The following is a 26,133-nucleotide window of genomic DNA, read 5'->3' as shown; positions in this document are numbered from 1 at the left end:
ACTAGGAGGGCTATATAAAGAAATAGACATAGTAGCACAAATAAAAAGTAGAAGACTCAGATGGGCCAGGTGGTTCTCTCCTCGATACATGAATGTAACATCGCACAATGGCAAAAGCTGTACCATATTGAATTTCAAAGAGGAAAGCGACTTTTGGGACGACCACGACTTTGCTGGAAGGTCCAAATCTTAAAAGACATGAGAAGAGTTGGACCGAAGTCGACTAGATGCAGGATCAAGAGAGGTGAAGAGGCTTTGTTGGTGAGGGGAAAAACTTTCTGAGGTTTGAATGGCCTAAGGGTAAGAAAGAATTGAAAAACCGTTTCTTCGAAAATCCATTGTGCCTGGAGAGCAATCACAAGGTAATTTTATACACCTCTAAGCATGTGAGTTGAGGCACCGTGTGCAGCTGCTGCCAGAGTTATGGATAAACGGATTAAATATGAGCCTCGCTCTCACTTTCCGCGATTATAATGAAAATAAACTAGACTGAAGAGTAATGAAATAAAAAGAATAAGGCTTATCCACACAGTGAATACGTCGAAATTAATTAGTTATGCGATAGAAAAAATTGTACGAATTCCACAAAGTAACGCCAAATTATAAAGGAGTGGTATTTCTTCTACTCGGTTCCGAATTTACTGTTGTCCATGGCAATTCAGGTGTGGCTTACGGGGACTGTGGTTTTTAGTCAGGAATCCACAGGCCATTTAATAAGGCTCAGCGGCCTAATTTTATAATCCACCAGTCTAGGTAGATATAAACACCTTCCTACAATAACGTCACCCATATAATTATACCTTGCACCATAAATGGTCAATAATATTCAACCTATTCGTACTTTATTCAAATTAACTCTCCCACATAGGTCTCCAATTCTTTTTGAAGGATCCCTCGATTTTTCTACATCAACCGGGACCAATTCAAACTCAACTGCGAAGAAATTGAACCACAACCAAGACTTACTTACGCAAGGATCTCGAGGAAAAACACCTAGGTCACTAGCGAACTTCTTGTCTGCCATTACATTTTATCTCTACGTAACTATTTCGCTGACTGCGAACGGCACGACCAAAAGAAGATAAAAATAGCAGAGAAAAAAATGCCTATCTGAGCAGTCACAAGGTCAGAGGAAGCGAGAATAGACCGATGACGTGGAACACTTCAATTCATGAGCAAAGGACATAAATCGAAAAAAATCGTATAATCTATCATTTCTGAGAACCGATCGATATCGGCGAGTTCATTTAATGGAAATTCTTATTAATAAGATACTAACAGCTGTTGTAATTTGAAAAAGAAAACTATGTGTACCTTATTTCTAAGAACATATTTAAAAAGTAACCGTAAAAAGATAAATTCAATGTCATCACAAAGCTAAACAAATCTTAATATCGACATCTAAAACAAACGCAAATTCACGCAGGAAGGATGAGTTAGAAATATAATTGCAGATTTCATTCGAACAGACAATTTAAGCAATGAATTTTACAGCTTAGTAGTTATGGGATGTTTCAGTCTGCCAAGATTATTTTCCGATTTCACATAATAATTTTCTTTTTGTTTTCGCATTACACACAGTGCCTCAAGTAAGAAATTCGTCACCATCCTCATACCCTCAATCCTATGATTGGTTTGACGCTGTTCTCTAATAAATTCCCCGATCAGCTAATTTTTACGGCATAATTTTTCTGTAACAACTGGGCTGCGGCGGACGTTCAGTAAGTTATGAAGAAGTGCCAAGCATGGGCGTACCAAGCGAGGGACAGCTGCCCCCCCCCCCCTGACCCCCAGATGCAAAAATCGCAAAAGTCTTTAAGAAAAATCATCAATGAATTGAAACGAAAGTATTCAGCAAATTTTCTTCAAACCCACGAAAACTTATATGTATTAGTATAAGCTATGCAACTAAAATAAAACTATTTTTTCAAGGATATTATCTCATAAACTAATAAAGCGCTAATTAAATTAAAAAAGAAGAACTTTGTGCTTTCACATTAATTAATATGAAAGCACAAAGTTCCTCTTTTTTAATTTAATTATGAATCGCTTTCACCATGTTACGCCTCAAACAATCAATTTAATAAAGCGCTGTTATAATATTCTTAAAATGTTGGTTTCATTCACATTTTCCATGCTAAAATGTCACAACCTGGCTTGCCCTCCCCATAGACCATGGCTTGCCACCCTCTAGTTATGATCCTGGGTACGCCCTTGGTGCCAAGAAGAGTGACGGAAAAGAGAAGTCTTCTAAAAACCTTAACGATAAGCGAGGAAGACGGGTCAGTTAAGTTGGCTGTACTATGAGGCAAGATAGCCCGATAAAAACAATGGTAGAAAGGAATGTGGGAGGGAAGAAGGGTTAAGGACGGCCCCGAATGAGTTAAATAGGACAAGTCATAAAGGATGTGAAAGAGAAGAAATACGTCACTATGAAAAGATTAGCGGACAAGAGAGACGATTGGAAAGCTGTGCCAAACCAATCTTAGGATTGTTAACTAACGATGATGATTTGTCTGCCTTATATCCTTCAAGAAACTACCAACATGCAGACACAAGTCATGATTTGAAAGTGAAACATAATCACGGATACACTGATATTGTGTGTCACACAAATTCTTCGTTATTCTTACCCAGATTTCGACACTGTACACTATGAAATATGATTTTTATTAGTTTTATATCATATAATGTATGCGCGATATATGATATGATATATTACAAATAAAAAAATTGTGGAACAACAATATTAGTGTATCTGTACACTATGTGTACACTATGTGTATTAGTGTACCTGTTCACTGTTCACTATGTCATAATGACGTAGTGTACGGTGTCGAAACCTGGGTCAGGCTAATAAAAAAAAATGCACAATATACAATACTAGTGTATCTGTGATTATGTTCCACCAAATATCGCCATTCACCATCACTTATAATAAGAATGGACCACAATCGTAGCCCACGTAGCGACCGCCTTCCCGCCCGTCACCAAACGTGAACCCGGCGCGCGGCGCGGTGACCAGCTCCATAGGAATCGTTCGTCTTGAAGAGCGGTGTGGGCCCGGTCGCTGCGCCCAGGCGTCGTAGCCGGAGCGGCATGCTCCCCACAGCCCCACATTCCGCCGATGACGTCACGGGGAGCCCAGCACGCGTCATCAGACCGTTTCCCGGCAGGGGGAGGGGGAGGGAATGGGGATCGCAGGGGAGGGAGGTGGATTTTCGGAGCGTGGGCGACCAAGTGAAAGGCTAAGGAGAAGGGTGGGTGGGGTAGGTGATCCCCCAAACTGGAGCATGGGTTGGAAAAAAGAAGTATACGAGTGGGGGTGGAAGGAGGAGCCACGCGCATGCGCAGCGAGGGAGGAAAGCATGGGCCAAAACCCTTCTACCCCTACGTCCCGCACCTCGCGATCCCTGAAACTGAATGCAGATCGACGGTCTCACCGTCATATGGTTCGCCTTCTCCCCACGGCTCTGTGGAGAGCCTCCACCTTCTCTAGAGGCCTGGTTACACGGTACATTAACCCGTACGACTTAATGTCCAAATGCATAGGCGGATATAGGAGGGAGGGCACGTCCCTCCCCCGCCCCCCACCGACGCTTAAAAACAGACGAGATTTCAAATAAAAATATCGTTGAAATTTATTTTTTAATATAAAAGTTATTAATATCTACATATTAATAAATTTTTGCTAAAATACAGAGTATATTTCGTACAGTAATTGTTGCAAGTAGAGTTTAATTCCAATTATGAGAAGACCGTTTGCCTGTCAGACCCATGTGCCTCCATCCCTGAAAAAAATCCTTGATCCGACCTAGTCTAAATGTATAAATGCGTGAAACAACACGAAAATGCACCGAGTAACCACCCAACTTGTCCGAATACATTTACAGAAAATACAACCGGTTCTAATTTGGCTCATGCATTCGTAGACGTTTCGCTCCGATCCACAAAAGCCGTTCATTCAAACAGACATTAAATCGTACTTGTTGATGTATCGTGTATACAGGCTTTAATGACGGTGAGGGGTCTTGAGTCTGGCTTTCGAGTCGCAGTTACTGCTAAAGCACTTGAGAATTACCCTCGAATTGCAAGAGTGGACAGTGAATGCGAAGAAAATAGTGCCCTGCTTCACAGCAACCGTCCACACGAACAGGTTGGGCAGATGAGGAGTCTAACTTAACGTATGATTTACACCGATGTGCGAAACGTCGATATATCGTCAAAAAATCCATAATGATGAAGGTCTTCTAGGTAGGTTTATATGGACTATTTTGCGGAATTTCTCGCCTTTCCTTTAATTCCAAATTGAACTTCCTTCTCCAAAACATAAACAAGGTCTATTCCCTTCCTATCCATACATAAATCATCCGGCTTCCCCGATTAAATTATATTCCTTCTGACACCGTCTTAACATTCCCTACCCATTTGTTACTAGCTCCATCCAAACCTTCCTACACATTTTCATTATTCCTAAAACAATACTGAGTTTGAAAATTTACTGTGAGTCCTCTTCCGATTTTCTCATAAAACGGTGAAGTTATTTAGGACAATGGGGAGTTTGTTTGGGAGGCATTGTCATTTTTGTTTAATACATACGTAATTGTCCAATAATCAAGTATAAGCTGTTTCCTTACCCAATAAACTACCAAAAGATAGACTTAGGCCACCATAAGATACGTAACGAATCGATTCATGTCGCCCCTGGAGGAAGCTCACCGTAAAAAAACTGTGCTATGACAAAATCGTACATCGCGATCGCGATTGTATGCAGTTTAGGCAATCGCGAAATATCGTCGTCCAATCATTGCGATATTTCGTAAACCAATAATATCGCAGCCCGAGTAGTTCGCGCGTGCGATATATCTTCACTTCCCCAGTGAAATTATCACGTCACGATGTCGAAATTGAGATACCACCCAGGGCTTTCCTCGCCAACTTACGGCCCTGGAGAGTGCTTTCTGCTTCCCAATGCCTTCCCCAAGCCCCGCGGATATGGGATACGCAGGGAGGAAGGCTGGTGTCGTTAACCCTTTGCCCGTAGTTCGAGAGGCGCGGCGCTGAGTTCCCCGACCCGAATGGGTTGATATGGGGGAAGGGATTGGGGTCTGGAGAGAGGAGAGGGGTTGTCAACATCAACACCATCTCACCCTTTTAATTAGACACTTATAGCCCACAGTCCTATTCCCGCAAAAGGGAGCGTTGGCTAGTGAATATTACTACCACTAAAAGATCAACCTTAAACCTCTTAATGCCACCTATTTTGAAAGACACTGGTGAGAAATGCCAAATGTATTCAAATTAAAGGTGAAATCTTCGATAAAAATTTTACTTCGTCATTTTGTGGCATTTCAATGAATATTTCCGATTAAAAAAATGTAATTCTTATTACACTACTTATCAACTGTATGATTAATCCGGATTTTGAGTAAAGAGTTTTCTCAGAGCTTAGTAGCACCATAACTATTAATTTTACCAACTTATTACCTCAAAGCCAATATTTCGGGTCGTGGCACATTTCGGCTGAGAGGCAAAAGCCGGTATATCGGCCGGCGGCACTAAGAGGATTAAATTAACTAACTTTTCCTGAGATTCCATGCTAATTTTGTAATTGTTCACAATAATTTATTACACGTAACTTACGAAGTCTCTAGAGGAATATAGGAATAAAGGTAAATATTTGATAAAATTAAGGATAACAACAAAATTAATGCAAATCAAAATATAAGAGCATGTGAGCGCCTTTTTGGTTTCTTGCAAAAATGAATTGTGAAGAAAGCGTCAAAATGAATATAAAAAACTTTATTAATAATTTTTTGCGTTTCAACTAAGCATGAGATATTATGAAAATTAATTTCTATTTGAACAAAGGCATTGCATATTATTAACTTTTGCCTATTATTACCTTAGGATTTCAGAAATGAAATTTACATTTTAAACTTCATATTTTTAGTTTCCAAGGCGTTTTTAGCGCCTCCTGGACATTGCACGTGGGTGCCGTATCATCCTCCGTAAAAAACGCCTTTGGGTACATCCAGAATGTTCAGATAATGAACTATAACTAATCTATAGGGAATGATGATGTGATATTTCTAGGCGTACTGATCTATTTCTGTATTATTCCATGACTTTTCAAACACAACGAATTTACTTTAATTTTCCTTACTTTCTCGGATATTCATAAGAGTGGCCAAACTGCCCACCAACTCCCATAAGATGGGATCGCCTAATACCGCTCCGAGGCTGGAAAATTCTCATAAAGCGTCGTGTAAATGGCGCACGGGGAAATTACGCGAAAAAAAGAAACGGATCTAATTAATGGGTCATTCGAACGTCAACGAATCCTTGCGTTTTATCGCCTGAAAACACTAAAAATCCGTGGCGAAGAGTGAAAGATAAAATCCAGATGAAGAATTTCGGTAGAAATCGCGTGACAAAAAAAGTAAAACTTGAGAGAGACTCATTTTTTTGCAATCACGCAGCGGAGAAATGAGAGCGGATGCGTTACATCAAACAGTCCATCATTTTCACAATAGCAACACACACATCATCCACATGGCGAGGTTCATCCGAAAGATTTCATACCCCTCTTCAACGCAATTAAAATGGAAATAAAAACCTTCGTAGATTAATAATAAAATAAAAACTTCAAATGGTAATTTCCACACTTAAATTCAAATCTCAACTACCGGCCATGGTTTCAACATATTATGTCATATTCAAGGTGATACAGCAAGAACTATCCCAGTATTTATACCCAGTGCCAACATTGTATCTATTATTTATTTTTATTATTATTTATTTTACCTATCATATCCGTATTATGCAACAATCCGCAACAAGATTAGCAAGCGCATAAGTTTTCCGTATACTTTGGGTAATGAAGTCATCTTCTTAGGTTACTTCACGAGAAATTGCAGCAGCAATGCGTAAAGATCACACATTATGTGACTCTATGAACGCCAACATACGTGACAACAAATATTTAATTGAGGATCGTGATAATTCTGGCGTGATAATTCATTCTAATAGATGTGTAGGAAGTCAGATTGCACAACTATATAGGCGCATCAATTACGGATGAGATTTCTCAAAAGATACAACATGCGCAAGTAATAAAACTTCATCTCGGATATACCCACTGAACTTGCAGAATAGGAAATTAAACCTTTTTCAAGCGTTACAAAATAAAAACATAAAATACTAACCATTATACGGTCCTACCAATACATAATATATCACAGCTCCTCCTTATATCACAGATATCTGTCAGTATGGTAATTGGAAGAGGCGACCGACAGCTTAGGTCATTTGCGCCATGAGGGAAAGTATGACAGGAAGTGAGGAGAGAAACCCGGTGTCGGCATTAGCCTGCTACTAACGAAAGGCGCCAAGGGGACCAAGGCTTAACGTTCCATCCGACGGACGGAGTGTTGCGCTCGAAATGTCCTCCACGCCAGTGGCGCCGCGAGGGGGAGGGTTTGGGGGAATAAAGCCCCCCCACCCCCAGAGCTCAGAGAAATTTTTAAGTTTAATCCATTTCACTTAATTGGATAAATATTACTTATAGAATAGTGTAAATATTAATAAAATAACCCTCAGAAGGCCGTAAAACTCACCATTTTGAACTAGTTATCTGAAAAAATTTCTAGGGGAGGGCCCCCGGACCTCCCGCTTACCCTGGCGTGTATTCCACAACCGCAGACACCCCAATGTTTTGCTCCTGAAACTCCCCCTAGCCTTAATTCCTAGCTGCGCCCCTGCTCCAAACAACATTCAAGCAGGGATTAGGAAGTCTCTGAAAATTCTCTGCCGCCGCCGGGATTTGAACCCGAGCCCACGGAGTGGGAAGCCAACACTCTAGCCACCACACCAACCGAATCCCTAGATATCTAATATTAGCACTGATGAAATAACAATAACATAAAACCAAAATCAATCGGAAACATATTATATTGAAAAATTTTGACCCCAAGGCTTACTTTTTATTTGAAAAATCGTGTCGTAACTCAACAAGCAGTGCTCATCAAATATATCAGAGGAAAACCTTCTAGCACAAGGCTACGGAAGGAATCAATTGATATTTTAATAGAAAATCAATTTTATGAAGTTTTTCCCAACAAATAAGTGTTTTAAAGGAAATGGCATCCTATTGTTCTCTAAAATGAAGGTGAACAAATACAAGCACAATTCACTGAAAAGGAATTCACGACCTACAATCTTAAAAAACGAAGATAGCAACTGCATTAAGTTGAGCAGAGTGAAAAGAAGACTGCGAAGTTGGCATGCCTGACATCTCTTTAAAGGGATCGAAGGAAAAGACGAATAAAAAATAACAAAAAAGGCATAAAAAAGACGGTCGTGGTGGCGAATAAATTCCCTCACTCCACCTCAATGGCCGCAACCTTTCCATGCGCCAAAACACCTTCCAACTCCCCACTCTCGCCATTCGCTTTAACGGAACGAAATATTCTTTCAGCGAGACTGGTATGAAATAAAACTGAGAAACAAAATCACTACGAAAACCATTACTAATTGTCCCCCGCAAAGATGAGTTCACTATGGTAACACAAGTAATGGTTTGCATCACCAATAACCAAAAGTCAATACCAGGAATGAAACCCCAACTTCGGCAATAATATGCGAAAAAGGCTAAGTTGGCAAAATGAAAAGCTATATAACTCCTGGTGCCCTTTCTTTTTGAGCAAGAAATTTAACGACAGTAAAATTTCCAATCGAAATAAACATCATGAATGAAATGTCATCGTAGTTGTCAGCCAAACAGACCGATCACCAGATATCAGATTTTACCATTTTAATCTCGGTCCCATTCGTATAGTAGCCGATTATCCCTCTTTCTTTTATCTAAGGATTGCAGCACGAGGAAATCAAAGAGCAATTTAAAAAGGTGAAATCAATTGATGATAGGGGAAAATAATAGGATGACTGTACCTTCCATCATGATTATCACTTCAAAATTATTTAAAACCACTATCGCAATTAATTGATGGGAATTTCTGTTTCCCACAAAGTCATCTGAAAATGAATGTTAAGAACCTTGTACGCCGCAGAAATTAATATGGAAAACAATACCATGTCTAATGTATATTTTTTTAGGGAAGAAGCATTTATCAAATAACAACTACAAATCATCTGACAAAACTGTGAGCACAATCTGCTGCAAACAAAATGCTGATTTATACCAGTAGAGAGACATTACTTCATACAAATCCGAATGAATGCATTTCATTATCGAGTCTGATTCAGTATCAGTGGAGATACTGAAATAATCCAAATGAGATGAGTAAACTAACAAATGCTAACAAAAGTACACAATTAACCCCTGATCAAAAGTATATCCCGAGTGCGGAGTACTATGCTTTTCATAAGAATTTTTTCCAAAAATTACCTGCTCACAAACAAAATGGTTTCTAGGCTGAAGCGAAAACCTAGGTAACAACCGCCTGAAAATCACAATTTATCTTTAAATAAGACATCGTATTTATTTCTACTGAATTCATTTGATCTTATAATCAGCCTGATATTGCTACTCTTCGTTACGAAATACGAGATAATGAATAATTACTTAATAAATAATTGGGACACACCAAATTCATAAGGATGCATTAAGCATTAAGTCAATCAAAATATTTTTTTGCAAATGTGTGCGGGAAACTTGGCTCATTGTCTAGCAAACGTTCGGTAAATTATAGTTAGTTTAATATTTATTTCAGACACCGGACGTATTTCACGCAGTGTTATGAATGCAAGAGTCCGTTTCTAAAGGTTCTATGGTCTTCACCCGCTTACTCAGTGATTCAAAGCGAAGGTTGGTTTTTGTAGGCAAACGTAGAATTCATCGAGCACTGAGCCACATGCGCGTGACATTCAGGATAACGGGGCCAGCTCCTTCTTCTTGGCTACCTTGCACTTGTAATATGGGGGTGTTCGTGGTCTTCACCAGGAGTTTGTACGAGGAACCCTTAGAACAGCAGCAAAGCGCTCAACCTATCCACCCAGCAACCTTTTTGGTTCTAAGATCTCGTGGAATACGAAAAAACTACTGTTTTCGACGTGGGCCAAAAAAAATGACTGGAGAAAACCGAAAACAATGGCGTTTTAAAGAAAAATGTTCTTGAATCAACACTGTAATGCTTTCGTATTAAAAACAATTGGGAGTAGAGAAACAGTATATTTTCCTTGACCTTGGAAAATGTGATCAAAATACGGACGCTAACATAAGCGGATTTAGGGGAGACAACGGAGGCGCGTGCAACCCCCCCCCACCCCCCAGACGCTTGAAAAATATATCAGATTTTTAATACGGTTATCATTACGGTCGTTTTTTCTTGCATATTACGGAGTCTTAATAATTTAATTTCATAGTAATAATGTTCATAACAATATAAAGAGAATATCTCGCATAGTAATTGCTGTATTTTGTTTTTAATATCAAATATAAGAAGACCGTTTGCCAGGCAGGCCTTTGTGCCCCCCCCCCCCAGAAAAATAATCTGGATCCGGCCATGAGCGCTAGATGTAAACAGCTCATAAACACTCGGCGAAGAAGAAGACTTTCCTAAACTGTTAGGCGATGGAGAGAGTGAGATATAGTTGGGTCGAGAGTTCCGATAGAAAAAGATCACTCTCCAGAAAGGACGAAGGACGGACGAAAACAGAAGAGAGCCGAAAACAATCGATAAACGGAATTTATATCTCGACCAAAAACGGCGCGGGGGCGAAGCGACGGCGGCGCGGCGTCGTAGGGGCATCAGCCTTCCCACCATACACCACGCGGCCGCTTGAATCGAACCGCTTGCGACGACGAGTGACCGCGGAACTTCATGGCACACCGTTCGTCCACCAGCAGAGCATGAATAAAGGAAATGAAGGGTGAAACAATAAAATAACGATTTCATGAGTTATTAGTGATGGTGAATGGGTTCATTTGTAAAACAATTTGCGACTCAGCGTCGCAGACCTTGGTGACCACGTTCATCCACCGGGAATACATAAAGACCAGGATGGGGAAGGTCGTGTTAGCGAATTAATGAAATAATTACTCAAACAATGTTTTATAAATAAAAAGATGACTTTTATACTTTGCTACTTCACGCTGCAGATCTTGGTGGCAACATTCGCCCGCCATGCCGGTAGACCATGACATCATAGACGGTAAAATTTATAACGTGAACCGATGGAATAAAAAACTGCATGCGTCAAAATCTGGATTTCTCTTCGAAAAGATCATTAGAAAAAACATAGGTTCGAATGAGATTCTCTCAGTGTCCGGACATGTGTACTAACACTAATCTGACGCTGGCTAATAAAACACGATACCGCCTCCCGAGCCACATACGTGGATTTCAGCTTGGACCAATGGTATGACCAACCCTCGCAGAAATTCGCTATGAAGAAAGATGGCTCGGTAGTTCAGGAAATATATGGTAGCAATCATGGACACAATGGAATACAAGTTTACTTATAGGTAAAGCTGTATGATTTTTGTGGCGTATTTCATATTTTTGTATAAAATAACACCTGCGCCGGTCGCTTCGAAAAATGTCAATTTTAAATACTTTGAAACAACAACTTAAATGCATGAAAAAGGAAAATCTAGTAGAAGGGAAAATCATTCGCCTTCACCTAGACTGAAACTAGGAACGCCAAAGTCGGGCGGCGTGCTTTAACCGGCTCAGCTTCTAGAGTTTATGTTCGCCTCTAGCCATTCCGCAGTTTGTTCTTAATTCTTCTTATGCGTGTTAAATTCAAACGAAAAAACTCTGGAATTTAATCTAATTAAAAAATCTGGGATCTGGGAGAAAAACTGTTTTAAATAAAATTCTTACGTAAGTTAGCGCAATCAACTCATTTAATCCACTTGAATGACATCTGGTGAGGTACATATGTTCGATAAAATTGGCAATAAAACTATCTTTCCCCGAGTATAAAGGAGTAAATAAGTCATGTGAGGTACATATATAGCTCTAATCTGCTCATTAAGAAACCGTATGGTTCAATGCGCATTGTAATAGATCAATGAACCTGCACGTGGAAACTTTAAGGTTCATATGTCTCACAACCATGAATATTACTCCTTTTTGTTTATACAGTGTGGATGAGGTACACGAAAGTAAACGGTAATATTCGAAGTCGTGAATACACTTAATAATGCTTTCAGGCAGCATACAGAAATGCCACCAAGTTATGCTTTATAAACACAAATCACAATATAGAAGTTAGCCTTGAAAAACCGCGTCGACACGACTTCCACTTCCTTCTGCTTTCACTGTTTACCAGAAAAGTAATACTCACAATCCACCAGCCGAGTGACGTAATTGATAAACAGGAAAATGCGACGCAGATATCGAAAAAAAAATTGAAGAACGGCACTCGGCGTCGGTGGGTTTCACTTGTGGCGGGCTTCCCTTCGGCGTCTCCGGCGTCGCTAATGCACGACAAACCGCGTTCACGGGCGTCGGGACGCTTTTATCCCTACACAGCCGCGGACCTTACTTGCCGCGCCGCTACCAAAAAACAACACAGACCGACGCCGATGGCTTCTGACTCGTGGCCGGGGAACAATTTAAAAGGGACCTCACAAAAGAAGGGGACTTAGAAAAAAAAATTAAAATCTTCCTCCACCACCACAGCCACCACAAAGCCGGAAACAAAAAGAAAACAAACAAAGAAACAGACGAATCTCAGCGGGCACATGCACAGACACAGACTCACACATGGGCACACCGCAAAGTGCGACGTGCGGGAGACGAAATAAAATATTTAAAAAAATGGCAATGCTAATAAACTCGCTTCCTTCACTCACGATCGAGAGAACATCTTCCTTAGTACTCCATCGGCCAAACACACCCGCACAATTCCCCGGGGGAGGAGGAGAAGAAGAAGATGGAAGGGTTTTAACACTCAATGCAGGCACACATATAAATGGTATTTTTTTCCCTCTCTCTCACGTTTCTCCTGCACGAACCTGGAAGAGAAGTCCGCGGCCCTGAAAAGGGCCGCCGTCCTAGGAGGATGAAGACATGGTCCGCCCGCGAACAGCCCGGTCCGCACCGGCACAAGTTATATGCTCGGGGGTCACAACGATATTTCGCGAGGACGCGGCACGACGTCCTTATCCGCAAGGTGGCAAGCTGGGGAATGGGTTCTCGGAACGGCAACACTAGCTGCGGGGGGGATTGAGGTAGGGGAGGGGAGAAGGGGGGGAGGGGTAGGTGCGCGCACTACCTCCCTCCACCCCACCCCCTCTACCTCCCCCCTCCCGTGACCTGCATCCCAGTCTCTCCTCTCGCGCCGCGCCTCTCCCTCTCTCACTCCCTATCCACTTCGCTATCTCTCGGGTGCCGTCCCACACCTCTTGTCGGGGAGCAGAGGTCCTGCCGTCGCGGCGCACTCCGTCCACTCCCTCCCATCACCATCCCCCTCGCCCGTGCTCCGTTTTTTGGGGGAGGGAAGAACCAAGCAAAAGGGTTAGAGGCGGGAAGAGTTATGTATGCGTACACATGCCTATACGAGCGAGGTAAGGATCTAATGTCTTCATGCTTAGCTGTCCCTCTCGATGTTTCGCCAAGGAATGGTGCTCACTAGGGTGCCACTTGTTTTGCCACTTTTTTTTTGAGCGAATTCTGCTAAAGTTGCGTACTTGGATGGGTATTACTGGAGTGATTTTTTTTCCAAATCGGTTGATATCTTCAGTTCGCCATTTTGCTTTGAAATTTCGAAATTTTTAACGAAGAATGTAAATAATTTGAATTTGGTTAAAGCGAACACTCATTTTTTTACATTGGGGTATAACGCTGGACTATGATTGATATTTAAGACCAAATACGTAAGCTATATTTCTTTTAACTATCGAGAAAATGACCTTTAAACGTATCCCCGAAAGCAGTTTTGTGTGGTGGGCAACCCGCAACACACCACCTCATTTTTACCCTATGTATGCGATAAATGACGCCAAATTGAGACATTTTCAGTCAAAAACGAGGAAATAATGCCTGAAAATGTCAAGGGTAGTCACAAAGATGGGATAACGCTCTTTTATGCCATCGAAGACTATATTGGCTATATTTTCGCGTAAGAAGATATCACTGGGGATGGAAACACATGAGCACTGCTCACATGCAGAAGTTCTTGGGTTCGAGTCCCGCCTAGATAAATACCATTCGTTCATTCATTCATCGTACTTCATTACTGATTGTGATTCCCGCCTGGATAAATACGCCAGATTTCTAAGACTTAAGATCTCAACAGGCCCACGACCAGGGGGAGAAATTTATCGTTTTCTCTTTGATCATGCATAAAAAGGAAATCAAACGCTCTCATTGTTCTAGAGAATGCAATGTGTGTGCGATTTTTATTATAGGCAGGCAAAAAAACGAGCCGCACATTACATAAAACCAGTGTAAACAAATGGGATTCATTTGAAGGGGCAATTGCTTAGCGACAATGACACAAGGAGGAATCAAAGCTGGAACGATAGTTGAAGGCCAAGGGCGCACTCCAGGAAACAAGTGGCTTCAATGATCACAACAAGAAACTATTAAGGGAGGAAGATTAAGGAATGGAGGGATAAGATAGGGGGAATGGAAGCTAAAAATAGACTATGTACGAAGGGCAACTTGTGAGATGAGGCAGGGAGATTGAAAAGGATATCAAACTCGGCGTAGAGGCAGGGTGCGACTAATGGAGTGATGTACTTAGCTTGGACGACGGATGGTGCTTGAAAAATGAAAGGCGGAGATCGAGCTATTTCTATTGAGGACTCATCTGCGAGAAATTACGGTTCTTGAAGAGCTACTCCTCTCAAATTAGCTACTCCTGCTTCGCGAAGTGTAAGGGCTCGGCGTCCATGACTTCTTCCGCACAATTGTCCGCTGCTCAGCTCATGGTTCTTGACCTTCTCGGCTCGGACGACCAATGAGGTAGCCAACGAAGATGTAATTATGCGCAATCGGCTGCAGCATCACGCTGAGCTGTGGCGTGGCCGTCTCAGTATGTGCGATCCGGCAAAAGCCAGATTGATGATTTGCGTATCAAGGCTAAACATGGATCAACAGTAAGCTGCATTGTTTCCCACTTTTTTAATCTAAATCATTACATTACGTGTTTAAGCGTTTTTCGTAACACGGAGACACAAAAATATTTTATTTACGCCAAAAAATACACCTAAAAAACTTGTAAAATTGAAAACTACTTTAAAATTTCCCGATATTGGAACCGGCTTCAACTCTGCATAAGCATTAAAAACAAAACGTTCGCAAGTATTCGCTCTAAAGTATAATAAATTTAATTCATTTATGAGCCAAATATCATCAAAGCCATCTTGGATAGTAAACTTTTTAAAGCAGTGGAATAAGTAAAAGTTAACTATCCAAGATACTTTACAATTAAATACCACATAATTAAGAATGAGTTAGTGAATTTTATTATCAAAGCATTCGATACACACTCAATGCCCATAATTCATAGGTATCGATAGTCATGGGATGAAATATTAACAAAGACAACAAGCAAAATGAAAAACTTATTTTTGAGCCGTGAAAAAGCTCTTTATCCATCTCTCCCTATGTCCTGAATACAGAGCATCTAGAGGGTCAAAGGATGAAATATTTCTGAAAAAGCATACAATAAGAATACGCCACTTATCCACGCAGCATAAAAAAGCCTCCATGATGTACATAATTATGAGTAATTACTGTATTCTCCTAATATGCGGTGAATGACATAAGTCGTATTATAAAAGAAATTAAATTTTGAAAAATGCATACGATTAGCACTTACTTCAGTTCATCGTGCGAATTATATCCCTAACAAGATAAACATTACATCAAATATTCAGAAGTAAAAGACTAGGAAAAAGGGGCCACAAAAGTTGGCGGCATGAATACAACTCCTATGGAGTACACATAATGGCATGCCCGGAAGCAGTATAAAAACAAGCGGGGAGAGACGATGAACTCCGAGAGGTCGCGAGAATTTTTTCGGGTTATCATCAGCGACGCGAAGCCGTCATGCATTCATTCGAGATGCACTGGCATTAGTCGAGCTGCTGAGAGGAAAAAAGTGAAACGCCCGATTGTTTCTGTCCTTGAGGTCCACATGCCTTCCTCCTTGACGACAGTGACGCCCTGAAATCTACGCTCAGCGCGAGTGATCGTCTGGAAAATAACATTGTTATAGGCACTGAATTATTCGAAGGATTTTGCGAAGACGATAAAATAGCCCAGCCGAAAGTTCACTAGGCCGAAAATTTAGACGAACGTGATGTATCATCATATATGTCCTCTTGAACAAGGATCATTACGATTCGCGTAAAGTGGAATACTCTGATAGTTTGTGACTGATATTAAATTAGCAGCATGAAGAGCTCCTATTGAAAAATGACGCATTTTTCAATAGGAGCTCTTCATGCATTTTAGTACAAAAATTTGTTTTGATCTAGTAAAAACTAAAATGAATCCACTATTTTTTAACATATAAAATATAACACACTGAAAAACGTGAGGAAATCTGGCCAGTGACACCGGGAAGTGAGTAATAATAAAAAGATAATAAGAAAGACGACAAGAAAAAAAGCATACATGCCATACATCAAAACGCACGACGGACAAAATATCAAGTATACAGCTAAAGCACGACATGAAAACGATTTTCAAACCGAAGGAACTTTATAGGGAATCGCTGAGTATTGTCAAAGAAAAAAATAAAATGTAGACCGAGAAATTAAATCGGAGAACCTACGAGAAATTCTACATTATTTACTTCTGCCGCGAACGTTTCAATACTCCGACAGTATGGAATTGTCGTGAAAAGTGGAAAATTCAGGGCTCCCATTGAAATATTCCCTGACGCATATTTTTTAGCACAAAGATCTATTTTGATCTAGTAAAGACTTAAATAAATCCTCTGTCATTTAAAATAACGTTTTTTTTCTCATAAAATTTCCACTTTATTCTTGTATCCGCACGTTCCATAGCGTCTACTAAATTCGACATCAATCCCAGATCCGACCTGCCCAATTTCCAATCCGATTTTTCAGGGAACTCACTGGAAATTTCAGCTAGGGACTGAGGTGAAATCTCGCACGTGGCTTCTGCGAAGGCCGCTGTTCAAGTGGCCACTTGGGAGCAGAACTGGAGTGCGTAGTGTCGCGGGCCAAGAGGGAAGGATGTGGACTCAACAGGGCTTAATTCCCTCGGGATTATTTACGGCGGCGGGCGAGGAGATTTTTATGACGCGGGACCCAGTAAACGCGTCAACGAAGAGAGTGAGAGGCTAGCCGAGGCTATTGCCCGAGAGCGAAATTGATTCAGAGACATAGGGGGGGGGGGGGGAGAACATGCGTCAAAACAGTAACGTCAGTGACTAATATGAACACCATCACATACGAGACAGACTGCAGAAGATTGGATTGGTGCGGTGACCAGAGTGTTGGCTTCCCACTCTGCGGGCCCGGATACAAATACCGGCATTGGGAAGTCCTTGTGTGAGAGTTGCCCGATCCCAGCTTGAGTGCACTTCAAGCACCTCCCCACGGTCATCGGATGAAACGTACGCCGGAATCAACTAGGCGCCTTTCGTTAATAACTGGCCACGTTTGACCACAAATTTTCCAAAATTTCCTACGTTGGACCTATTTTTCTTTCATTTCTACTAAAATATTGTTTTACATCCAATCTAAAATCATGTCAAACGTTATCCTTTCCAGAGTTTTCTTTTGCTATACTTTTTATCATTTTAACATCGCACACGCATCTATCATTCTCGAATTCTTTCATTATATTAATGACTGATCTTTTCAATCGATTCTTAAGCTCTGCCATTCCTCAACTATCGTCTCCATATCTCTCCCTGGCTCTATCTTCTTCCTTATTCACATTTCGAAGCATTAAAGATACTTTAAGATTTACTCGGTGTCCACAAATCTAATCTATATGTGAGACTACCTCATACCAATCATTTTGCAAATCTCACACTAATATTACTGAGAATATATCGGTGGTAAAAACAGCTTTAATAAGTTGAATTTTGTGTAATAGCTAAATATTCATCTCATAGCCACAGATTGTGAAAGTCATAAAGCAGTTGACTTTAAGAAATACTACGGGAAAATATAATTTGAAAGGGCTGAAATTACCTAAATTGTTTTTGGTAAATTGATATAAAAATAAAGGTTTTTATAAAATATTTTCACCGCGTACTTTTTCTGCTACAATAAAAACATTGCGTTCAATGGTTTCCGGCTCAACTTTGTGGAAGTTGAAGTTCACAAAAGACAAAATGACTTCGTTTTCTTCCACGTATTTCGTGGAGTTTTGTCATTTGTGAAAAACATTGTGCTTTAATTTTGTCATTTTCAACCATATTTGATTCAGATATGATTCACAGTATTTGTTTTGAGGTGTTTACCAGGGAACGTTGCGTAAATAAACTTAATTTCTCATGGCTTTCTTACAAATGTTGCGTAATGCACATACTTTCATGACTGTACTTAAATCATTTACGGGTTGAATGCCCCAGGGATATCTTAAAGATTTCATGAAGAGATGGATGCGCTGAATAAATGATGACTGAGGTTAAGGAAGGCGGTTTACGAGGAGAATCCTCCGGGTGCGCTCACGAACACCCAAAACTCACTTTCCTTCGCAGCCCCCTGCTCCAATAACCATCGGCATCCCATCAATTTTTTTGCCGATCGCAGGCCACCACACGTCTTCAGAGAGTGATCTTCTTTCCTCCAACCTGTCTTCGTCCGCCAACCGCCTCAGAGACTTCGAAATGAAATCCCGAAGACGTGCCCGGAAGTTCGATATTATTATATTTTCCTCCCTTTCGTGAGGCCGTTCCCAAATCGACGAAGTAGAAAGGAAGGGAGAAGAGATGAATACAAGTGGGAAGTCCTAGAAAGGTGTTGGCCCAATAAGGAGAGAGGGTAAAAAAAGTGATACATGAATGTAATCGAATGACTCAGAAGTATTCGTCATTGCGCGAATTGAAGAGGCTTTATGGCTCACTAAGAATTCCGATTAATCACGAATGGAATTACAAAAAAATGTGATTGAAGAGATAAAGAACAGTTATCCAAGCATAAAATAGAAAAAAAAATCTTTATTAAGATCTCGGCTACCATATTTTACAACTCCAAAACATGTGTTTTGACTTAAGTTCAAATTTCTTGCCAACATATTATTTGCTGAGGAAGTTCATTTATTGCCTATGTGCTGGACGACGTAATTGGACTTTTTTATTATCTTTTGAGGCATTTTTACGCAGTGCACGGAATTGCGCAGGTTAGAGCTGCATTAATTTATAAAACGGCGTGGAATTGCGCGAATTCATGAACGAAATTAGAACAGGGGCTATTTTGCCGTCTCGCATCCACGCATTCTCGCATGTGTTCTAGCAATTCAGTGCTTTACACGACGCAATTTTGATTGCGCCTTCGCACGTACGTCAGATTGCGCAATTCCGTGTGCCGTGTAAAACGGCCTTTATACATAAGGTTTAGAAATATTACCCGGTGGCAGGTTGACCCTCTCAAAATACATTCGTCAATCGTTCGATTCGACAGTTAATTTTAAAGACGCACAACGATGGCTGTCATGTGCGTTATTATGAGCAGAATCGCGGCTGCCGCCCTAACATCTGCAATGATGCGTCACCAGACCACCATGTCCGATGGTATTCCTCATTTACTTCACCGTTTCATGAGAACGCCTGAGATTTCATTTCCACCGACAGACAACCTATTTAACAGATCCTCTGCCGTCCGTGCTGAACGGGTTCTCTATCTAGTTATGACGGTAACTTCATGATTATCGCCCCATTGAGAGAGGAGAGTGAATCAATTGGAGGAACACCCACGCGGAGACCTGCTGAACGGTGACTCATTCATAACGACTGCATGTGAGGCTCCCGGAGGCGGGGGTGGAGTGATAAGTTACTCTTAACGACGTAGAGGGCATACTTTGCCGACGAGCCGAGTAGTCACTTAAGGGGACACATCACTACGACTAGAAGGATCTTTTATTGGTGACGTATGACTTGTACAAAACTTTGGATATCATTTTGAAAATACAAAGGTAAAGATGGTTTACCGGGACAGCGAGACAATGTGACATTGAACATGCAAATAGTAGACCCTTTTAAGCTTTTGCCGGTATCCCAAATATGAAAATTATACTTCATCATGTTTCGAGGAAAAATGCTCGAACTTGATCGCAGGTTAATGTAGGTGAAGGTTAACTCCATGCATTCCCAAATTTTAACGAAGTTTTCGTGACGCATTGCATTGTAATGTGATAAGAAAGGGGCGTCGTATCTGTGGCGTAAAATAATTAACACTGTCAACACTCCCATCTAAAATGGTCGCCAGGTGATTTTTAAATTATCAACTTTATGCTTAAGCATTAATGTCCATCGTACGTTAACGTCGCTAATTGACCTAAATTAGTGAAATTCCTACAATAATGACAATTTTTCTATCCTCACTCACCGTACCAAGTCGGTACACCGACACTAAAGTTTTCATAATCACAATTCTATAAAGATAAACTAAGATAATGCCGTCAGTAGTCACTCTTTTTATTGTGAAAAAAACAGATTCAGAATTGCGTTTTTAAGAACCTTACGACCGGCGGAGACGAGAGCCACGATGCTTGGTTGACTGAGGGCTATTCTTTTTTCTGCTGCGTGCATTGACCTGTGCGCCCATCCCAGGAAAGGATTATGAGCTCCAGAACGGCATTAAGTGCGCAGGTTCTTTGACACCACCGCGGGCACAGCGACACGACCGGAGCAGATTGTCACTATGCGTCATTTCCCGCGAAATCGCTCTGAAGTGTCCACAGGAGGCAAATGGCGCTAAACAGCTCCTCCCTGCACGCATAGCGACATGATGGTTAGTAGCAAAGGAAGCTGCGCAAGCACACACGATTCAGAGTGCGCGTCAAACATTTGGAGGATCGTCTGTGGGCAGAACAGCTTCCAAACGGGTGAGAGGGCGTCCATTAAATATATGAGGTGATTTTGGCGATTCTGGACCCCCCTTTCCCCTTAGAGAGATATCGTGAGAGATATCTCGTATTTTCAGCGTAAACTGTATATTGTAAATGCGCCGGGAGTCCCACACTCTTGAAATCACCACTTACCTGAATGTCGAGCTCAGGTCGATGGCATCCTTAGGCAGCGTTGTGGCAGCTCGAGACCATTGCAACACGACGAGACATTCACAAATCCCTTTCACGGCCAACAACAGCGAAAAGAATAACTTCAAACAATCACACCCTCGACCACACGGGTGCACTACAAACAACAAGGCAAGCGAGTGGCGATTATAGCATAGGACTCCCTATAGCGCGAACAACGTTAATTTATGCTTCATTGCGTTGGATTTATTTACATAAACTATTTGTTTTATTATTATTACTTAAGATTAGTTAAGACTTGTTGGTAACATTACTAAGATCTTAGTCTAGAAGCACATTTTATAATGTTTCTTGCCGAAAAAAATTACGTGATACATGGCTTGACTCTCCCCAACGTGAGATTGGGTGAGAATCGGCTTGACCCCTTGACCACCATAAACGCCTCACGCAAACAATAGATGCCCCCTAAGCTATTATCGCAGAACAAGAAACGGGTATTTAATGACGAGAGGGCATTCTTATTTATTGTTATGCCTTCGTAAATACTCTGAATTATGCGTCTCAGGTACAGCATGATTCAATTGGAATTTCCAACACATTGTCTTCATGATGGAACAATCAAAACTTTTCAGGGACAACGCCTGATATTTATAAAAGACAATTTCAATATTCCCTCCACGAGCTTTGTTCAGAGCATCAAACTGCCGTCGTAGAGAATATAAATCTGACGTAACCCAGGCGTATCGTGTACGGTTTCGCATCCATCCACAACACGGACACGGAGACTGAAAATATCGTAAAGGGATGCGATACGCAGGAGCTTTCAAAAGGTGCCACAAATACAATTCCGGCGAATTCAGGTCTTAAGAGCGAGGAGGCCTGGAATTGGCTCATCTATACATATCCATTATACACCGAATTTGTTATTGAAACGGACATGAATAGATAGGAAAACTAAGGCGAGCAATGAAGGAGCATAACGCAATTATAATCCGATTTAGTCTATCTTATTTTATCGAGTAGCTTGAGACTCGGATATTGTGTACTAGTCTTACACTGTCAATTAGGTGTATCCAACGATTTGATCTCTAGATTTTACTAGTTAGTTATAGTAAATTTTTCCAAAATCGTTGGAACACTAAAGTATGGTTTCGCTAGTAGTGATCGCTCTCATAGCGGCGATGGTATTCCCTATCCTACCCTTCCATTCCTATCCCTACCCTGGAGGCGTCGTTGCGCTCCTATAGCGGCGGCGCCTCCATCCTTTTCCTTCCCATTCCACTCCCCTCTCCAGCTGCGCGGGCGTATCAGTTGTAGTACTGGGTCCCGGCCCCGGTGCGTTGTAACCATCGAAGAACCCCCCTTGGGTTCTCATTCTCTGTCAATGAGATGCATCCAACGAAATGATCGATGAATTCTTCTCATTATAGAATAATCTTCTAATTTCGTTGGCAAATTAAGTCATGGTTTCGCTAGTAGTAGGCCCCGTATTCCCCACGGCAGCAAGGGTTTGCCCCTATCCCCTACCTCCCATTCCTATTCTTCCCTTGGAGGCGTCGTAGGGCTCTCATCGCGGCGTCTCCTATCCTATTTCCTTCCATATCCTTCCACGTCCGAGTTTTGCGGGCGAAAAGCGAACGCTTAAGGCCACTATACACGGCTAATGATTTCATCCGCATGATCATGCGCATGATCATTCACCGTGTATGACGGCACAATTCGCGAATGAACCTTCATGCGCATGATCATTTAGTGAAAATTAGAATATGTTCTATTTTGCTCGTATGATCCTGAGAATGATCACGTGATCATTCAGCATGATCATTCGCATGATCATTCACCGTGTATAGCGGCCTTTACAGACCGGGCAGACCTCGGGAGATTAACCCCGCGAGCCTGCCCTAGGTCCTCGTTCCACCTCTCAATGAGGTGTACAAAGCGTTTCCGAACTTAACGCCTTCGTCTACGTGTCAGGGATGCGACCAGCTATTTGTACCGTACATCTGTGCTTCAACCTGTACATTGGTTATTGAACGAGAGACGGTACCTTCTCTAAAGCGTGTGAGTACGTGCGGTACTTCCTCCCAGTGCGGCGCAGGCGGCCAATCGGAGGTCAATTGGCGCTCTCAATTCGCGGTGGGGTGGGCAATTAAAGCGGCCCCTCGTGACCCAACACAGCTCTTGCGGCCACCGGCCGGGCCAATGTGATGCGGGGAGCGTGCGCGAAGAACACTCCTCCCCTGGCACGCGTCCACGCGCACGCAACGTTCGGCCTTTGTAGAGCATCACGGGTACGATAGGAGCCCTGACAGGGGAAATACTCTTTCTCCTAGCCGGAAAAATATAGCCAGATGCAACCGACTGAATCAGCTGAACTTGGAATAGTAATGGAAGGAGGATCATCGCATACTGCGCACGACATAAGAAGACTGGCCGGTCATTTTGATGAAAATATAAAATTTTTAATATTCATTGGAGTATTGGCCCCTAATTTATAAAATATAAAAATATTTAAGACACCTATAGTTTGAGAAATAGTAGCTCTATTATTATAATAAGAGGTGAAAAATATATCATAATACAAATATTAATCTTTTATAGTTTCCACCGAGTATAGTTTAGTTTCACGATAGTTTCATTAATCAGTGGCGCCGACTCCATGGGGCCTGAGGGGTCCCGAGCCCCCTCAAAAATTCGTTATGAGTGTGAGGAAAAATGTTTTAGGCTTGTCGATTTTCCCCGAAGTGTCCAGATATCGAGATTCGAGTTATCAGGGTTCTAATGTTGATCGCATGACTCTTCTAAAATGCTCAAAAAACTTAAAACTCAGTACTTATAAAATTTCTCGGGGCAAGATTCCCGGTTTGGGCCCCCCCAATATTTTTAAAGTCGGCATCCCTGTCACCAATGGACCTATTTTCACCTTCAGGTACTAAGACAAAAATATCTACATCATTCTCTTCGCAGGACAGTTCATCATTTATATAATATTATTAAATTCGGTTTTGCTAGTGGTAGTCTGCGTCACCCAAATGACGGCACTGGATTCTTCCATCCTTCCGCACCCATCCATATTCAGGGGGCGTAGTGGGACGGAGGCAGTGCCACCTTTCTTTTTCCTTCCATTCCTCCCTTCTCTTAATGCCAGAAAAGCGCAAAAATTACATATTTACAATCCTGGCCTAAAGAGGGTATTCCCGTGGGAACGAATGTTTCTTGATTCAATTGTCATCTACGATCTACGGTGGTGAGATACGATTTCAACAATCCTTACATTACCGATCTTCCCCGCATTTTTACCTTGCCGCATTCGAAAGTAAAACTGAAGGTATTACCCCAGACTCAAATAAGAAGCCATTGAGAATGTGAAAATGCAGCAATATGAACAGAGAGATTTGGATTTTTAATTTTATAATACTACTGGATCGTTTTTCTTCGAATTCACTGAAAAACATCTTTTTTACGCTTACGCTATGCGTTTACCATAACTAGTGACTATATTTATTATATACCTCGTCCAGTGTTAGCTTTATCATTTGACCTATTTTTATTCGTTCTAACTCATTAACCATCCATTTTTATAATTTTACTCGGTTGTTTAAACTTGCAAATAACCTCTTTCCGCATGCTACACATTTTCTTTCTTAACAATCTCCAATCACCCTTTCCTTTCATTCCTCCCTCTCCTAAACACATCCTAAGGATATGTATACTTTCAATCCACCAATTTCCTGAACCTCGATACATACCTTAAAGACCGGGTAACACGACACATTTACACGTAATTTAAAATGTGTGTATGCACAAACGATTTCGATATCCCTGATAGTAATGTGTTCGCATGAATCAAATTAGAGCAGGTTCTATTATCTCTTTATCCATTCGTATGTGCAATTTTTGTGGTAACACGGTGCTTTTTAACGTTCATTTTCGCGTTCATGCATTTACCCATTAACTCGTGCGTGTTGTAATGTATGATATAATCAGTTATTACATTAGCTGAAACCTGTGTTGGCATTAAAAATCCGTGAAACGTCACCTAGTTGTATTTTCACTGTTCCGGAAATTAAATTACACCCATGATAAATCAAACGGAAGAATGCACTGAGCAAATACCGTGATTGGATTCCGAGTACCTTCCTAATGATTTAGCCGAGGGCGTCATCATGATCAAAACAGCATCACTCAGTGCAGTCTCGGGGCAGTGAAAAAGAGATCTCCGCGGAAGCCTTGAAGAAAGAACTCCGGCCTCTCATCTACGGCATCCATGCCATTAGAGCAGTGCCGTAGCCAGGTAATTCACTCCAATGACGCAGAAGGCGTGCCTATACGCACGCGCAATATGGGACTCTCTAATTATGGATACTTATGGTTCAGTAGAGGCCCCAGCCGTCGTAATTCAAACACCGCTACCTCGACTGTTTCCTCCGGAACACTGTGACCCTAAATGGGATGCAATCAATTTGCATCAGCGCGGCTGCGGCAATTCATTAAGCATTGGAACATAGGATCGAGCGCCTAATGTTGTCCCTTCGAGACATGGAAGTGAAATCTATTCGTGAAATCACAACTTATTGAGCTCATTTCAGCACGCTGAATAGATAACTGATAATATAATGAATGATTTAACATAATGACTATGATTATTCCCAGGGGCGGATCCAGGATTTTTCTCCGGCGGGGCGGGGGCGGGGCACAAGGGTCTGATAGGCAAATGATCTTCTCATACTTGAGATTAAAAACAAGATATTGTATATAATTAATGTACGACATATTCTCTTTATTTTAACATGAAAGTTATTAAAATGAAAATAAATGATTGAGGCTCCGTAATACTAAAAAAACGAACGTAATGATAGCAGTATTAAAAGTTTTGTCAATTTTTTAAGCGTCTGGGGTGCACATGCCCCCGTGCCCCTCCCTTACATCCGCCTATGATTATTCCGGTAAGTGATCGTTATTGTTT

General features: G+C 41.4%; 1 protein-coding gene across 7 annotated transcripts in view; it reads right to left on the bottom strand.

Moving 5' to 3' along the window:
- The window catches only part of LOC124153955 (rho-related BTB domain-containing protein 1), a 335,400-nt gene that overhangs the window by 71,762 nt on the left and 237,505 nt on the right, over window positions 1-26,133 (bottom strand). For 4 of the 7 annotated variants that reach the window (XM_046527384.1, XM_046527389.1, XM_046527388.1 and 1 more), the window contains exon 1: window positions 12,827-13,149. The exons of 2 other annotated variants lie outside the window; for them this stretch is intronic. The gene's annotated coding sequence lies outside the window, so the exon portion shown is untranslated. Of the gene's footprint in view, window positions 1-12,826; window positions 13,150-26,133 lie in introns of those variants that run through there. One more of the 7 variants, XM_046527385.1, reaches the window with a different exon arrangement.

This window comes from Ischnura elegans, chromosome 2, assembly GCF_921293095.1.
Source record: "Ischnura elegans chromosome 2, ioIscEleg1.1, whole genome shotgun sequence".
Lineage (NCBI taxonomy): Eukaryota > Metazoa > Arthropoda > Insecta > Odonata > Coenagrionidae > Ischnura > Ischnura elegans.
Note: the sequence above shows the minus strand (reverse complement) of the source record. Positions and strands in the feature narration are given on the sequence as shown.